This window comes from Marmota monax, unplaced genomic scaffold, assembly GCF_021218885.2.
Source record: "Marmota monax isolate L192 unplaced genomic scaffold, Marmota_monax_Labrador192_F-V1.1 WCK01_AAM20220418_F8-fsc00052, whole genome shotgun sequence".
Taxonomy (NCBI): domain Eukaryota; kingdom Metazoa; phylum Chordata; class Mammalia; order Rodentia; family Sciuridae; genus Marmota; species Marmota monax.
This window is the reverse complement of record NW_026693473.1, coordinates 9,558,087-9,577,316: the sequence shown is the minus strand read 5'-3', so window position 1 is coordinate 9,577,316 and position 19,230 is coordinate 9,558,087. Positions and strand designations below refer to the sequence as shown.

The following is a 19,230-nucleotide window of genomic DNA, read 5'->3' as shown; positions in this document are numbered from 1 at the left end:
CTAAGCTCTTTCCTGTATTGCTTTAGAGCAAATGATAATCTTGAATTTTTATTGTTACTAATCTCTAGAAAATGTTCTGTGAACTTAGAGAGAATTAGTAGGATTTAGAATGAGAATTTTTGGAAACATCCTTAATTTCTTTTTTAACAACTAAATTCAGTTCAGCACTGATTTTAATAATAATAAAAGTTGAAAATCACCTTAATATTTTAAACATGATAATATGTTGAATAATTAATAATGAGTGAATAAGAATCATGCCTATGTATGTGGATAGGTATCAGAAATTCAGGTGAATTATCTATTAGTTTGTTTGTGGTCCTGGGGATTGAACCCAGAGGCGCTTCACCACTGAGCTAGTTCCCCAGCCCCTTTACAGGTGTGTGCCACCATGCCTAGTCAGATGAATTTTTAAAAGCAAATTGTAGAGAAATACCTGAACATTAACTTCATAATTGAAAGTATAGGAACACGCTTGGAAAGTCGCACATCAAATACAGGATGAACACCCAATGCAGGTTCCCTGAGGTGGAGGGAGAACGCTGCAGGCAAGGGCACACCAGAAACTTCCAGGTGCAGTTGTTTGTTTCTTAAGCAGGGAGCTGTCAGAATGAGTGTCTGTTATTCACTCTTTTCTTTATCTTTTCCCCTATATTTTTGTAGGACTGAAATATTTCAAATCAAAGTTTTGGCTACAAGGATTGCCTCCTCTTTTCCCTTTCCTTTTCCTGTTTTTAAGATGCTAAATCTAAAACTTAACTGTGAGAAGGGTAAAGTCCTTAGCTCTTATAAATGGCAGTGATTTAGAAATCTGAATTCTGACTGTGTCTTGTTTCCCCTAGGTTTTCTGGTACGGTTTTTGTTGCTATTAATGTGGCTCTGGGGCAAAAGGTAGCAACTTTTTCATACTTCTAGATGTTCTATTAGCTTTTTGTTTAGGAGAAAAACTAGACAAAGCTCAGCATAATCAATAGGAATATACTTTTTAGTTGGATATGTTGTAGAATTAGTCTATATAATTTTATAGCCATTCTCACATGAGGGTGAACAAAGAAGGAATTATGTCATAAATAAGCAAATATTTTTTAAAAAAGTTTTCCCATATTGGAGTGAAAAGAGGGTTAATTCCTGGCACTGGACTGATCTGAGGTTGGTTAATCAACTTCAAAATAATTCTGAACATATTTAGGGTTCAGGTAGTATAAAACACTGAGCATAGTCAGTGTGCAAGTGAAAATACTAATTATTTGTTAGTTGTAATCTCACTATGTAATATCATGTGTTACTATAAATTAGTGACTGGTTGGTGTTTGTTACTTTCTAAGAGAACTAGGAAAACCATTTTTTTTCAATTCTGTTTCCATTATAGGTTGCGATTAAGCAGATTGATTTAAAGAAACACCCACAGAAGGAACTGATCCTTAATGAACTTTTGGTGATGAAAAAACTAAAGAATCCCAATATAATTCACTTCTTGGACAGGTAAATACGTTTGAAGTTCTTTTAAACATTAGGATAAAAATATGGAAATTTATAGTCTGGTGGTTCAACGGAGGCTAGCCACTTTGAAGTGTCAATAGTGAAGAGTAAACTTAAAAGAGAAAGAGGAGAGGTGAAACTAGCCTACTCCAAGTTAGAAAGTCCTTCTGTTACAAGGATATTACTTGGCAAGTGAGAGAAGGCAGCTAAATGAAGCACATTGCAAATGATGTGTATATTCATGCAAATGATCAGAAGCAGAAACATTTAAGAAATGGTCAGCTGGGATTCATATCTTAATCCACAGAGCTGACTAGCAGTCAATTCTTAAACATTTAGATCAGTTTTTATTTCAAATGCTGTTCTTTGTGTACAAATTGTATATGTTTATCAAAAGCTCATGTAGGCCGTGTGTGTTGGTCCATGCCTGTAATCCCAGTGACTGGGGAGGCTGAGGTAGGAGGATCATGAGTTCAAAGCCAAAATTTAGCAAGGGCCTAAGCAATTCAGTGAGACCCTGTCTCTAAATAAAATACAAAATAGAGCTGGGGGTGTGGCTTAGTGGTTGTGTGCCCTGAGTTCATTCCCTGGCACCCCCCCCAAAAAATAAAAAATTCATATAGATTAGCAATTGATGTTAAAAAAAAAAAAGAAAAAACAATGGAAAATTAAGTATACTATTAATTTTTTTAAAGAGAGAGAGAAATTTTTTAATATTTACTTATTTATTTTTTAGTTTTTGGTGGACACAACATTTTTATTTTATTTTTATGTGGTGCTAAGGATCGAACCCAGCACACAGCATGCCAGGCGAGCACGCTACTGCTTGAGCCATATCCCTAGCCCCCTATTAAATTTTTTAAAAACACTTATGAAATATATGAATGAAAGACAACTGGTAAAAAATGGTAATAGCAGTTGTATTAGAGGGTTACAGGTGGTTTTCTTCTATATATAAATTTGTTTAGGATGGAAAAATGATAATATATTTTGAGACTTTAGCCCGAATCATGGGGTCTGGGGGTCTGCATTCATGGAAACAAATTTTTAGGTACATTTCTCTGCTTTTTAAAATAATATTTCAAGTCAGCATGGAATGCTAGTTAAGATAAGCCATAGGCATTGTAATCGTTAGAATTTGACTTCAGATGCTGATTCTGTCACTTTCTATGTGAACTTAGATAAGTTACTTCACCTCTCCAAGCCTCTGTCTCTGTATCTGCAAAACAAAACCAATAATCCTTATGTGATAGGGTTATTTTGGTTGGAAAACTCCAAAATATACACCAAGACTACTATTATGGGCAAACTATGACTTAAAAATCATAATGAATATCATAATGGCCCTTGGACTTTTTTGGACTGTTACATAGTAACTTTCCAGTGTTTTTCTTGGCTCTCAAACTATCAGCTCTGTAGTTTTATTATTATGGCGCTTAACATTTGAACTCTTGAACAAAGAGTGTCAGATGTTTAAAAAAATAAAAGGTATGTTTTGTATGTTCTGTTTCTAGTTACCTGGTTGGAGATGACTTATTTATAGTAGTGGAGTACCTTGACGGTGGGCCACTCACTGATGTTGTAACCGAAACCTGCATGGATGAGGCGCAGATTGCTGCTGTGTGCAGAGAGGTGAGTTTGCTTTCTTTGAGATAAAGCAGGGTGATGTGTGGTCAGCAAGAGATGAATTAAAGGAAAGTTGTTCTGCACAGGGAATTTTGGTTGTACACATCCTCTGCAAGTTATCCCATACTGTTTCATCTCAGATGAGCATTTCAGGCCTTCATGTGTAGGATACATTGGGAATAGGGTTTAGGCCCTTTTTTATTTATTTTTTTTTTGCAGAATTGGGGATTGAATCCAGGGGTGCTGCACCACTGAGCTACAACCCCAGTCCTTTTTATTCATTTATTTTTTTATTTTGAGACAATCTCAAAAGTTGCCTAGCTTGGCCTCGAACTTGTGATCCTCCTACTTCCACCTCTGGTGCAGCTGGGGTTACACGCATGCCTGGTTAAGGTCTTTGAAGAACTAAATTCACCTGCAATCTCCTTATAGTCATCACGATAGTTTATCATCCAGACAGTGCACTTTTGAGAACAAAGTGGGGTGCTTTTAAAAAATATACCACTCAGTCAGGTGTGGTGGTAGAAGCCTGTAATCCCAGTGACTCAGGAGGCTGAGACAGGAGGATTTGCAAGTTCAAGGTCAACCTCAGCAATTTAGGGAGGCCCTAAGCAATTTAGTGAGACCCTGTCTCAAATGAAAGTGTAAAATGGCTGGAGATGTAGCACAGTGGTAAAGTCTCCCCAGATTAAATCTCCAGTGTCCCTTTTCTGGCACCCACCTCTACCCGGACCCCCCCTCCCAAAATAAATTGGGAACTAGAACTGTCACAGACAAACAAGGCACATTTACCTTTAATATCAGTAAGTCTGCCTCTGGCTTTATTGAGCTCACGGAAGGTAAAGGAACTGGTGGTTTCTTTATGTTTTTTAATGAATTTCTTTTTGCTGAAGCTAGTAAAATTTTCCAAATTGCCTAAGTCTAAGCCAAAAAAAAGTTCCATCTGTCTCTCCATAACTTGTTCTGTAGAGGAGACTGGGGATAATTGTTTGCTTATTGTCACTGAAACTGATACTACTTTGTCCTGATGTCACAGGATCATTGTCATAAATGACAAAATTATAAAATTTTATGATGGACTATAGTGTAAAACAGTGAATTATAAACTTTGTATAATATTTTCATTAAGGTAATGAAAATTTAATTCTGAGTTGTATTTAACTGAGTAATTAAAGGAAGGAAATCAGCTCTTTCATAGTTCTGAATATCACATCCCTTAACAAAGTTTATTTGGTCACTTGAAATCTAATCACATCTTAAGAATTTATCTATTTATACTTAATTGTTTTTCTCAATTTTTTCATAGTTGATTCTAAAATCTATTTTAGAAGTTCTAACTGTATTCACTTAGGTGTTCTTTTATGTGCCCCAAATTTAACTTGAGACTATAGTTTATTTCTACTTATTTGTATAAGTATTTTTCTGTGGCTTTAAAAAATCTTTCCAAGAATCTGATTAAATGCCTGGTAAATATAACATGATAATACCATTTATGTGTTTTTTCTTTGTATAATAGTATAATATTTGGAATGGTATTTTTACTGGTTACAAATAATGTACAGACTTTGTTGTTCTACTCTGATGGGAATGAGAATAAAAATACAACTAACTTTTCCCAAGTGTATAATTTATCTTATCAGTTTGTATTAAAAAATCATAGAGCAAAGAAATTTTTTAAATCTCATTTTATTCTTGTTTTTAAGGAAGGGGGGGAATTTATCCTTACTTTTTAAAAAATATTTTTAATTGTAGATGGACACAATAACATTATTTTATTTATTTGTTTTTAATTGTGGTGGTTATTTTGTTTCTTTGTTTGGGCTGGGGATCAGACCTAGGACCTCAAACATGCTGGGCTTTACACTGAACTCTACCCCTAGACATATATTTTCCTGGTTGGTGTCAGGCTGTGGAGATAGCTTGACCTAAAATCTACCAGAGAAGAAATGAAGAGGACAGAACATTATATTGATGACCCCCCTCAATGCAACCAGACCACCCTCCATCTTGCCTGCTTCTCTAAGTGGCTCACAATGATGAGACTTCTGAGTACCTTAGGTTTCAAGTGCAAATAACCACAAGTTTATCCTCTACTGTGGAAATAATTTCTAAAGAATTTAGGCTCGTTTACCAAGTGCTGTGTACTATTAGGCATTTAAACCTGAAAAGGCCTAGATATTATATGGACGTATCCTTTATTTTATAAGAGACCATTGAAGACTAAGTTTTAAAAATCTATGGTAGAGACTGGGGATGTAGCTCAGTTTGCCTAGCATACACAGTGCGCTGGGTTTGATTCACAGCACTGAAAAAGAAAAAAAAAAAGAAGAAAGAAAAGGAAAATAATCAGAGGTGGATGAGTTGGGCACAAGACAGGTATCTGCAGTCTTAGCTGCACAGGAAGCTGAGGCAGGAGGATTGTTTGAGGCCAGCCTGGGCAACATAGAAAGGCCTTGTCTTAAAAAAAAAAAAAAAATCACTGGGAAAAAAAGGGCTTAGTAAGACATTATTTAATAATGCCTCTAGATGAGATCAGAGTGTGGGAGGGGATCTTCTTACTAATTAAGGTATTATGTCTTCAGAACTTTGCATATGAGGGATGTTTTTCTTTATAAATGTTAAGTATTGCAGGGTCTTTGGCTGAAGATTACAAACAGTGCTCAGGCCACAACTACTGCTATAATGACTCTGTGTGAGCTAGTGAATGGAACTTTCCAGGACTGTTTCATTGATACGTGTCTTCTTGTGTTCAGTGCTTACAGGCATTGGAGTTTTTACATGCCAATTATGTGATTCACCGTGACATAAAAAGCGACAACGTACTTTTGGGGATGGAAGGATCCGTCAAACTTAGTGAGTAATAAGTGAAGGAAAAGCATTCATTGTTTATTTTTTATTATGCTTTCTTCCTTTTTAAATTAAAAAAAACCCTTGTCTGTTAATATTTTTGAAAATTAAAATATGGAAGGGGCTAGAATCTAGCGGTAAAGACTATGAGCTGGGAACTGAACTGGGTTTAAATAGCAGAGGTGCTACTACTTGCTCAATAATTTTGGGTAAGTTAATCTCTTTGTGTGTCTTTTCTCATTTATTCACTGAGGAAGATAATAGAACCAATCTCAGGATTTTTTTGGAGGTTAAACATGTAAAGGACTAAGAAGCAGTGCCTGGGCCTGTGCTAGTGTGGATGCTGCCTTAGAGATCAATTTGCATTTGTTTCCACCATCTGTTAGTTTTTCTCATGGTACTCTTCAGCATTCTCTGAGTTTCACTCAGGATAGCCTTTTCAGGAGAGGGCTGTATGACCCTGACCTCAGGGATGACAAGGAAGACATCCTACTTTTCCAGTGTTCTTCAGAAGGAGACACAGCAGAGTCATGCAAAACAAAGTGAACTTCTTTCCCCTGTGTCCATGGGTATCTGGGTTTCTGCCATGCCCTCTGGAGGAGTCAAGCAGAGCTATTAAAGTACATCCTGTAAAAGTTACTCAATCAGGTCATCAAAATAAAAGATTCTACCTTTAAATTATCTTAGTGGGCAAGTTGGGAATAGATAATCACATACATTGTTGGTGGAGACATATGAAAATGGAATTGGACTTTTTTGGATCATGTTTTGTGGTGACTCTGCCACTTACTAGATGAATGATCTTAGGTGAATTAACTAAAAACATATATGCCTTGGTTCCCCTATTTGTAAATTAGAATAATTTAAATAGTAAGCATACCTGGGGCTGGGTTTAGTGGAGCACGCCTATACTACAGCAGTTTGGGAGGCTGAAGCAGGAGGATCACAAGTTCAAAGCCACCCTCAGCAGTTTAGCAAGGACTTCAAGCAACTTAGTGAGACTTTGTTTCAAAATAAAACATTTAAAAAACCTGGGGATGTGGCTCAGTGGTTAAGCACCAATACAAAAAAAATTAAATTAAAAAAAAGGAAATTACCCAGAACAAATTTTTTAAAACTTACCCTACCTCAAAGGCTTATCATGAGGATTACATATTTTTACAAGGTACTTGAATAGTACCTGAGTTTTATAAACACTCTTTTTCATTATAAATGTTATTTTACGTAACAGTTGTTCTTTTCAGTATTCACTCCTATAGAATTACTAAATATATGCACCATAATTAGTAAAAGGATATTCTATGCAACATGGTAAAGAAAAACTAAAACTATCTTTAATGTCAAACAGTAAAGGAATAGTAATCTGGTATGTTAATACACCGTAATATATTATAGTTTTTAAAACAGGCAGATAAATGTATTGATATGGAAGGATCTCTTCTATAAACAGTTTACAAAATATCCTAGTTAGGTAAAACAAACCAAGCAGTTCATAGCTTAATATTCACTCTTATGCAAATATCAAACAGTCTAAAGCTTACAGACCTGATAACCCATAGTTACATAAGTACTTGAATGGCTTTAACAATAGAAGGGAAGAAAAGATCATAAATTCTCATCTTGACCTTTCCACAAAATTAACATCAAGTACTAAAGTTTTCTGTTTCTTAGTTATAGTGGAGATAGTTGGAGTAGATGAAATCTAGTAAGTACCTTGTCAGTATAATTACACTCAAATGTGTTCGTTTTCTAAAGTCCCTGCTAACTTGTATGCTTAGTATAGCTTCTCTTTATTTCATTTAAAGTAGTTTCAGTGTCCTGATGTTTGCCTGATTCATTTCATTTGGGTTTGATGTCCACCTTCAGTGATTTTCTCCCCTTTTTGGACCTCTTTCAATTTTACTAAAACTTTTAGGATAAAATATGTATTACTGAGAATAAAAGCCCACCTAATAATCTGCACTCTGTTGTAGGAAGAAGAAGCAAAAAGTGGCAATATATAACATCACCAATGTATTCTAATCCCAGTCTGGATAACTTTATTATTAAATTCTTTTAATAAAATAAATAAGCCCAAATAGTCCAAATATGATTATGTCATCTGAGGTGAATTTTTTTTACAAAACCATATCTAGAAGCTATTAACTCTAGATGTTTTGTTTTTGTTTGTTTCTTAGCCGACTTTGGGTTTTGTGCTCATCTCACCCCTGAGCAGAATACATGCACTGGCATGCTTGGAACACCCTACTGGATGGCACCAGAAATGGTGCTGGGGAAAGCTTATGGCCCTAAAATCGACATCTGGTCGCTAGGGATCATGGCCATTGAGATGCTGGAAGGAGAGCCTCCATACGTGAAAAAAGTCCCACACAGGTAAGACCAGTGTAACACCAGTTTCACTGCAAGAACAATACTTTCCCTTAAAGTGTAGTTGGAACTTCCTTGTGTTGTTCATTGGCCAAGAATTTAGGATCAAAACTTGATAAAATCTAACCTCTGCCCTTACTTTGTATCTACAAGTCACACTGCTTTTGAGTTACAGAGCTGACCGTGTTAGCTAAAGAGTGTAGGTGTTTGTTATTTGCTGTATGGTTTCCTATTTGGGGTGTAAGTAAGCATGGACTCACCTTTCTACATAGTTGAAGTCTCCTAGGTATGTGCCTCTCTCTACACAGTGAAGGTACTTTTCTTACCCATTTAAGTACCCTGGATATAGAAACCAGGTTATCCACTTTGAATTTCAGTCTCTGATCCCCAAGGTCCAGAAAAGAGGAAAGCAAGATGACTCCTCTGAGAAAACTGTATCACTGACAGTGTTCAAGCCCATTTTCAAACAGAGTAGACTTTGAACAAGTAAATATTCTTGCAACTGAGGTGAATTTCAACCATCCTCCCATCTCCTTTTCAATGACCATATGTGGCCCAACTCCATTAGTAATTAAGGAAATACAAATCAGAACCACAGGACACCTCTTTACACCTAATGTCAGACAATAATCAGTGCTGGTAAGAATGTGGGAAAATTGGAATTGTTGGCCAGGCAACAGTTGTAATCCCAGGGATTTGGGAGGCTGAGTTAAGAGGATTGCAAGATTGAGGCCAGCCTGGGCAACTTCACAAAACTCTGTGTCAAAACTCTGTTACATGGATGTAACTTAGAGATAGAACACTTCTGAGTTCAATTCCTAGTACTACGGAAATAAAAATGAAAAAATGATTGGAACTCTCATATATTGCTGGTGGGAATGGAAAAGATTGCACAGCTTTAGAAATAACTCCACAGTTCCTCAGAAAGTTAATATTGGGTTACCATATGACCTAGCAATTCCACTACTAGGTATATATCCAACAGAATTAAAAACGTATGTCCAAGGCTGGGGTTGTAGATCTTGGTAGCGTGCTTGTCTTGCATGCGTGGGGCACTGTGTTCGATCCTCAGCACCACATAAAAAACGAAAATCAAATAAAAGAAATTTTTTAAAAAGCATCTGTCCATGGAGTGGGAGATGTAGCTCAATGGTAGAGTGCCCAGCAGGCCCTGGCTCAGTCCACAGCACTGACAAAAGAAAAAAAGGCAATAAAACCACATGTCCACACAAAATGTACACAAAATGTTCTCAGCAGTGTTATTTAGAATAGGAAAAAGTGGAAACAACCCAATTATGTGTCACGTGATGAGCAGTAGAGTATTATTTGGCCATAAAAGGGAAGGAAGTTCTGACACATGTACACATTGACCCTTGAAAGTATTATACTTAGGAAAACAGGCCAGACAACAGATGGAATTGGATTTGCATATTCTTTCCTGAATGCGTTTTGCCCCATTGCCAGTTGAAGTAAGCAGTTAAAATAGTTTTAATAGGAGATTTATTTAGAACACTTTTCAGAGCAATTTTCAAAACCCTTTCATTTCATATATTTATTTAGCCAATATTGAATTAAGTCCCTGCCTTGTGCTAGGCACTGGTTTAACTTGCTGCCTAGAGAAATCACAAAAATTCCTGCCCTGTAGAACCTACATTCTAGTGGAAGGAGAGAAACAAGAAGGGAAATCAGAATACTACACTAAGCAATGGACTCTTTAAGTGCTGGACTAGCAGGAGAGAGAGCGTCAGGGGTTTGTTTTTAAAAGGGTCCTTATGGAGGGCTTCACTCAGGTGACATTTGGACACAGGATGTGAGAGTGGTGCTTATTTACCTAGGGAAGAGCACAGCAAGCCCAAGAAACAACAAATCCAAAAGCCCTGAGGCAGGAATGTTCCTGCAGCAGTGAAAGATCCTGAAGGCTTTAGCAGAGTCACAGTGCACTGAGCAAGCAGTAGGCGGTGAGGGTCAGTGAGAGGAGGCCCGGAGTATTGCTTTGTGGGGCTTCTGGCTTCCACAGAATGGGAAAACCAGTGGAAAGTTCTGAGCAGAGGTGTCAAATGGTGTTACTTAAATTTTAAGAGGCTCACTCTGGTCAATTTGTTCAGAAGAGATTCTCAAGGAAGGCCAAGGCAGAAGCAGGAAGACCAATTAGGAAGCTGTTGCAATAATTCAGATGAGAAATGACAGTAATGTAGACAAGAATGGCATCAGTGGAGGTAATGAAAAAAATAGATTCTGGGTGTATTTTGAAAGGAGCATCTATGTAAAAGAGGAGTTGAGGAGAGTTCCAAGAATTATGGCCTAAGAATGGGAATGATGAACTTGAAGCTTCCCTTAGTTGAGACGGGAAGGACTGCAAGATGGGTAGAAGGGTTGGGGTGAAATTGGGAGTTTAGTTGACAACATTTTAACTTGTTTTAGACATGTAAAAGTGAAGACACCTAGAAAGATGTTCAAGTGGATATGTTGATGAGGCTGTTGGGTATGCAAGTCTTGGATCCAGGTTAGAGAGATAAAATTGAGGCTCCTTAGCTACAGATGTTTCCTACAGCTGCCAGGCAAGATGAGGTCACAGGGTCAAGTGGGTATAGATGGACAGATATTTACCTGGCATCCTGACACAGTCTACAACTAAGAGTTGATGAGGCAGAGCAGCAAGGAGACCAAGAAGGAATGGCAGGAAAGACAGGGAAATCTAGATAAAGATACGCCTGAAATCTATAGGCAAGAAGTGAGGGAGAGATCAGCTTGGCAGAAACCACAGTTACACTGAGACTTAATCAGTTGAGATGTAATGTTGGTGAAAACTTGATGAATGGGCACATCTGCTTTCTGTCAAAATAAAGTAACAGGGACCAGCTTAACCCTTCTTGCTGGAAACGACACCAAGAAACTAGATTATATGAAACAGTGATTTTCAAGACACTATCAGATTTTGAATGAAGGACAGTGATGTCAGAAAGTGAGTACTAACTGAAGTGAACCCTACCACTGCCCCAGTTTCCAGGCCATGTACAGAGAGGGACAACCCAGATGGGACATTGCTGAAAAAGCTGTGAAAGAGGAAAGATGGAGACTCTTGAGATCTTTGGAGGGCCCCCTTAAGCATTCAACAGAGATTAGTGTGAAGAGCCACTGTAAAGACTGAGATATAATTATCTGATAAGATTGGCAAGAACTGGGCTGAGGTGTAGTTCAGTGGCAGAGTACTTGCCTGGCCTGCACAAGATCCTCGGTTCAATCTCCATCACTAGAAACAAATCCTGGTGCTGAGCATGATGATGCACACCCACAGTCCCAGCTAGTTGGAAGATTGAGGATCACTTGAGCTCAAGTCTGGGCAACATGGTGAGATCCCCCAGATCAGAAGAACAAGATTGGAAGGAACAGCACCTGCCACATGTGTAGGCTTGGGAGTAGTGCCTGTTTCTATCAGCCACCATGGAAAAACCTTATCACTCACAAGATATTGTGTAGAAGACTGAAAAGAGTCTTGTCTCAATGATGGGAAATAATTACCCTTAAACACTGTTTCAGTTCCACCTAACAAATCTTACAAATAAGACCCAAATAGCTTAAAACTATATCCCAGAACAAAGCTCAAGAATATTTTTAGGGCCACAACCACAACCAAAGTTCTACTCATGCCTCAGAAGGGGCTTGTCTTTAGTGTCCTCTGCTGTGGATCTGAGTAGACCCCAGTGAAACCAGCTAAATCCCAAATGGCGCCAACTATCAGTAGATCCAGAAGGTGATCAAAGATGGGCTGGTCATCCATGAGCTTGCTACTGTCCATTCCCTGGGCTCAATCTGGAAAAACACCTTGGCCTGCAGGTAGAGCAGTCGCATGAGCATAGGTTAGAATAGGTGACCTGGAGGAGAGGGTGAGAGTTGTGCACCAGGTTCTCATAAGATACCATGAATCTAGAGATTTCCACCTGTACCAGAGCCTGTACCTGGAGATGAATGAACATGGCCCCAAACAAAGCAGATTCTCATGGAACATGTCCACAAGCTGAAGGCAGACAAGGCCTGTGAGAATCCTGACTGACCCAGCTGAGGCCCATGGGTCTGAAACCAGGGAAGACAACCACCTTTGTGAAGAGCACCTCCAGGCCAAGAAAGGAGGAGATCATCAAGACTGTCCAAAGACGAAGAGGCCCAGAAATGAAACTCTACCTCCTGTGTGGCCTTCTTACTTACATAGACCAGTCATTCAAATAAAAGAAGCCTTGATCTGTGTGGAAAAAAAGTCAGAGAATATTTATAGGAATCCAGAAGTGGCCAGGAGCCAACAGGCACCCAGACCTCCAGTCAAAGCTTTAACAGAAAGACAAAGGGGTAGAATAATTAATGTAGTCCATAATGAGGAGAAAATATTCAGGTGAAATCAACCCATACCTGACACAAATAAAAGAATTAGCACACAAGGTCATGAAAATAATTTTTATAATTATGTTTCAGGCTTTAAAAAGTTAGGCATATGGAAGGCATATTTTTAAAAGACCCAAATTCAGCTTAGTTATGTGTTGTGGTTTGGGTGTGAAGTGTCCCTGAAAAGCTCCTGTCTTAATGCAGGGATATTTATAAGTGAAATGATAGGATTGTGACAGTCCTAACCTAATCACTCTCTCCTAGTTTGAGTGGGCGAGGTGGTCACTGTAGGAGTGTGGCTGCAGCAGATGGGACACTGGAGGCTACCCTCAAAGGGTTTTTTTGGCCTGTACCCCTTTTCCCCTTCTCTGCTTCGATGCTTCCTGGTCACCTTGAGCACAGCTCTCCTCCACCATGCCCTTCCGCCATGATGGTCTGCTTCACCTTGAGCCCAAGGCAGTGGAGTCAGCGCACCATGGACTAAACCTCTGAAACTGTAAGCCAAAATACCTATTCCTCTAAGGTTTTCTTGTCAGGTATTTTGGTCACAGTGACACAAAGCTGACTAACACTCTATGGAAACTATAATATTTGAGACTGGATTAATGATAGATTACTGTAGTGGAAACTACCACCGTGAAACATAAAGATAGAAATGAAAATAGTTTTTAAGTGCAATAGCATCAGTGAGCTGTGAGACAGTTTCAAGGGTTTTCATGATGTGTGATGAAGTTCTGAAAGAAAAAAATCAACCAGAAATCTATCTCCCAAAAGCTAAATAACAGCTTCTTCAAATACAGTAAAGTCAAAAGTAGTTCTAACTATCTGAATAAATAAATGTCTGTCTGTTATAAAAATATCTTTAAAAGATAAAACCATTTAAATAAAAATAACAGTGGAGGCAGGAGATATGCATACATAAAATGACAATAAGAACATCCGGGTCAAGAACAACAACCCTAAGATTCTTGTCCTGTGTGACATGGTGTGTCACGTGATGGTCGAGTGTGATCATTGAAAGATGCAAACATTCAATAATAAGAGGGAGTCTTACCTAATCACTAAGGAAAGGGAATAATAAAAAAGTGGAAAATGAGAGATGGAGCAACAGGACCGCTCCTGCATTGCTAGTGGGAGGCTCCATTCCAGAAGTGGGTTTTTTCAGTTTCCCACAAAATGAAACATGACCTTACCACATAACCCAGCAATGTGTTTCCAGATATTTACCCCCATGCATTGAAATGTGTCCTCACAAAAACCTGTGCAAAAATTTTATAGCATCTTTATTCATATTTGCCAAATCTGGAACAAGATGTGTTTCAAAAAGTGAATGTGAGGACTGTGTGTAGCTCAGTGGTAGAGCACATGCCTAGCTTGCTGAGGCCCTGGGTTCCATCCCCAGTACCACAAAATAAACAAAAGTAATCCAATGTGTGTGCTACATCCATACAATAGAATAGTATTCATGGATAAAAACTGAGATATCATAACACCAAAAGGCATGAACGAATTTTATCTTATCTATTTATTTATGACAGGGAAATAACTTGGATAATTGATACATCCCTATGGTATGGGCATATTATTCTCTGAAAGATCTTTAAGAGCATAGTGCTTAGTGTTGTCCTTCTGTCTAAAGGGGCTAGATGCTCTCCAATTGCAAGTGTAGCGTGTGGGCTAGAAGTGTTCATCCATGCTAGGGTACTGCCTAGCATGTAAGTTTAGGACATCTCAAGCATTAAGAGTTTTAAAAAATCATTGATTGCAGGGATTCAGGGATGTGAAGAGGATGAGTAGTAGGTTTTTAGGGCAGTGAATTTATTCAGTATGATGTTATAATGGTAGATACACAGGATAATATTCATTTTTCAAATCCCATAGAATTATATAATCCAATACAAAGAGTGAACTCTAATGTCAAGTGTCAGCTTTAGATTAATAGAAGTACATCTGTATTTGTTCATTTGTGGTAGAGTGCTTGCCCGGCATGCACGAGTCCCCATGGTTCAAGCCCCAGCACCGCTAAAAAACAACAAAAGTGTATTAATATATAGATATGTATCCACAATAGGTATCATTGTAGTAAGTATACTGCACTGTAATGCAAGATATCAATAAGAAAATGAGGGGCCAACATGGGAACATTTCAGGATCCACATTTAAGGAAAAAGCATTTGCAAGGCTATCTAGTTGTCTTTTCAGTTTTGAAGGTCAGTGAGATCCCTTAAAGTGTTCTTCCTGTGTCACAGGCAACTCAGCGAGGGTCCCTATTGTCTGCTCACTTTTAAAACCTAAAATTTATACTAAAAAATCCATTAATTAGAAATAATTTCACTTCTAGAAACTTAAAGGTAATAATCAAAAGTTAAAGAATACAAAGATTTTCTAAAGGGGATTGGTTAAATTATGAAAACACCCATATTAAGGCACGATTGAAGTTAGCCATTAGAATCATTTTATGGTCAGTTCTTAGGAATGATGTAACTGGCATATAGCTTTTGAAGGAAAAGAGTTTCAGTAGATCCAAATTGTTTTGAAATGTGACTTTTAAAAAGCTTGTGAAGGTTTAATAGGTAGAAGGATTGTCATCATTTTTTCTTTATACTTTTATGCACCCCAGGTTGATTTTGTTTTCTTTAAGCAAATGTATTGCTTTTATACTTAACCCAGAAAAGATGAAGCTGCCAGGCCTGGGGGCACACACCTGCAATCTCATCTTCTGGAGAGGCTCAGGCAGGAGGATCTCAAATTGGAGCCTGCCTGGGCAACTTAGAGATACCCTGTCTCCAAATAAATGAAAAGAGGGCTGGTGTATAGCTCAGTGTAGAGCACTTATTTGCCTAGCATATTCCTGGGTTCAGTTCCTGCACCACCTCCTACAAAGAAAGGGGGGGCGAAGAAAGGATCGAGGGAGGAAAGGAGGGAAGTCAAAGAAGGAGGAGGAGGAGGAGGAGGAAGAGGCAGAGGATGAAGAGAAGAAACAATAAAGGAAGGGAAGGAGGGAGGATACAAAATTCAAGCAGGAAGAGATAATGATAACCTCATTTTACTCACTGTAGTATTTATAGTGATTGTCTTCGCAGAATTCAGAGGGACTGGAGATGTTGATCAGTGGTAGAGTGCTTTCCCAGCATGCACAAGGCCCTGGGTTTGGCTCTAACACCACACACACACACACACACACACACACACACACACACACACACAAATAGTTCCATAAACTTGATAAATTACATTATAACTTGTTGAGTTACCTTAAAAATGTCATAAATGCTATACCCAATGGTTGCACACCTGTGATCCCAGTGACTGGGGAGGCTAAAGAGGGAGGATCACGAGTTTAAGTCCAGCTCAAGAATTTGGTGAGACCCTATCTCAAAAATTAAAAAGAAGGGTTAGGGATGTAGCTCAGTGGTAAAGCCACCCTGGGTTCAACCCTTAGTATTCCACCCCCTCCCCCAATAAAAAGAAAGTCACAGATGTCGTTCTATTTTTAGGCCTTACACCTCATTGCCACCAATGGAGCGCCAGGACTTGCGAACCCAGAAAAAATTTCCCCGGTATTCCTGGACTTCTTGAATAAATGTCTTGAAGTGGATGTGGATAAGAGAGATTCAGCCGGGGAATTACTAGAGGTAAATTTGGAAATGATGCGATTTGGGGGAAATATTGACTCTTTTTGAATATCCAACAGAAAGTTTTCATTTCACTGTTCATTGATCACTAGCAATAAGGCAGCTGCTACATTTTAGGGTTTCATCTGCCAGGAGTAAAAGTTTAATTTCATGATAGTTTGTTGTGGTATATTATCAAATATCAGGTCCATTCGATGCTGGTGTGAGTGTATTAATGGGCTGTTTAACTGTTGATCTTTAGAATTTAGAACAATTAAAAACAACTGTTTTCAAAACAGCTTATGAAAGTTATGGTTGTGACTATAAGAGTTTGGGCAGGTATTAAAATTTGGGTTGTTTAAATCAATTGTATTCATAAGTAGTCTTCAGGCCTTAGTTGAAAGAACATTTTTTGCTTCTAAATTATGCACTTTTTGTTTCCTTTCTTTGGCAGTACCCATTCCTGAATATGGTGAAACCACTCACAAGTTTAACGCCACACATCTTGGCGGCCAAGGAGGTTCTCCAGAAAAACTACTGAAATGCCATCCTATTCTTTTTTGTGTGTTTGGAAACAGATGTTTATTAACATACTGTTTTAAAAATATTAAATGCCTTAAACAAAAAACAATACCATAAAGTGAAAGACCTGGTAACATGCAAATACTTCAGGTTGGAGAGGCATGTTTGCTCTTGATGAATGTACATATAATAAATTCCTATGACATTTGACTACAAAATTAATGTATGAATCAGTTGGACATGATTATATGACTAATATTTTAAAGTAAAGCATAATCTTAAAGGCAATTTAAACACTGGCATTAATCTACAGGAGTCCATTCAAGGTCAGTGACTGGAGAACTATATAAAAAGAACGCTGTGCCTATGTACATCTGTAAGATTCAGGCTCAACTTCTGCTTTTGACGAACCTGATTCGGAAAAGGATGTATAGCATCCATTACACACCTGTTTCAAACACAGTCTGTTTCTAAAATTACACATCTCTTTGCAAATAAATTTCAACTATTAATAGCTAAAAGATGCCACTGGGATGGGCTCTGAAGTCTGCTGTTCTCACGGCCACCCTGAGACATATTTTTAAGGCATCATTTTTAATCTTGGGGCTTTAAGAACATCTTCTTTGCTTTAACTGGTTCTATGTCTCCAATTTCATCTTCTTCATAATTGGCATGGTCTCTTTTCTTGGAAAACTTTTTTCCAGTTGTCCCCCCAAGGTATCATATCTTCTAGCCATTTCCTCACCTGATACATCAAGCTCTACTATTGCATCTTCATCTTCGGCTTTATTCTTAGCATTCCTCTGAAGCATCAATTTCTCAACTTCAGGATTAAATCCTCTGAATGACATTCCTCCACTCAGATCTTCACACTGCTCCTCTGTTATGACACTCTCTTTCTCTTTAAGCTCTGGCAAATCCAAGTTCCAGTGCTCTTCACTGATGATCTTCTTTTCTTCTTCCTCTAGTTGTTTCTTGGTTTCCGAGTCCAGTCCTATTTGCATGAACTTCACGCGCAGCAGGTTCTTTCATGAAGTTGGTCTTGCGCTCAGCCGCCACGCTGGCCGCAGCTGCCGGCATTCTTTAATTTTCTGAAAAGAAAAAAATTTAAAACTTTATTATAATAAAGTGTTCATTGTTGTAAAAGACTTGTACCATAAAATTTGCCATTTTAGCCATGTTAAGTGGACAACTCAGAGGCATTAATTACACTCACAATATTGTACAACCTTCTGTTTAAAGAACAGTTTTCTCACTTCAAACAGAAGCTCTGCCACCATGTAAGTAAGAACTTCCATTCCTCCTCTTCTACCCCCTGGTTGTCACCATTCTTTTTCTTTTATTTGTTCTAATTAGTTATACATGGCAGTAGAAGGCACTTTGACACATCATACACAAATGGAGTATAGCTTCTCATGTTTCTGGTTGTACGTGATGTAGAGTCACATCAGTCATGTGGTCACACATGCACCTGGGGTAATAATGTCTACTCTTTTTCCCACCCCATACCTGGCTCCCCTCCTTTCCCTCCCCTCTGCCTAATCCAAAGTAACTTTATTCTTCCATAGCCGTGCTCCTTATTGTGAATTAGTGTCAAAATATCAGAGAAAACATTTAAACTGTGGTTTTTGGAATTGGCCTATTTTGCTTAGTATGATATTCTCCACTTCCACTCATTTACTGGCAGATGTCATGACTTTGTTCTTCTTTAAACCTGAGTAATATTCCATTGTGCATATTGACCACATTTTCTTTATCCATTCATCTGTTGAAGACACCTAGGATGGTTCCATAGTATAACTCTTGTGAGTTGAGCTACTTTATAGCATTGATGTGGCTGTGTCACTGTAATATGCTGATTTTAAGTCCATTGGAAATAGACTGAGAGGTGGGATAACTGGGTCAAATGGTGGTTTCATCCCAAGTTTTCTTAGGAATCTCCATACTGCTTTCCATGATGGTTACATCAATTTGCAGTCCCACCAGCAATCTATGAGTGTGTCTTTTCCCCCACATCCTCACCAACATTTATTTTTGCTTGTCTTCTTAATAATTGCCATTCTGACTGCAGTGAGATGAAATCTGAAAGTAGTTTTGATTTGTATTTCTCTAATTGCTAAAGATGTTGAACATTTTTTCACATATTTGTTGATGAACATACATCTTCTGAGAATTGTCTGCTCAGTTCCTTAGTCCGTTTATTGATTGGGTTATTTGGTTTTGGGGTGTTAAGATTTTTGAGATCTTTATATATCCTGGAAGTTAGTGCTCTGTCTGATGTGCGTGTAATAAAGATGTTCTGCCACTCTGTGGGCTCTCTCTTCACATTATTGATCATTCCCTTTGCTGAGAAGAAGCTTCTGAGTTTGAATCCATCCAATTCATTGGTAAGGAATATTGT

General features: G+C 38.2%; 1 pseudogene; it reads right to left on the bottom strand.

Annotated features, from left to right (window-relative positions):
- Positions 1-17,283: 17,283 nt before the first annotated feature.
- On the bottom strand, positions 17,284-17,882 carry LOC124101695 (M-phase phosphoprotein 6-like; annotated as a pseudogene).
- Between the last annotated feature and the right edge of the window lie 1,348 nt (positions 17,883-19,230).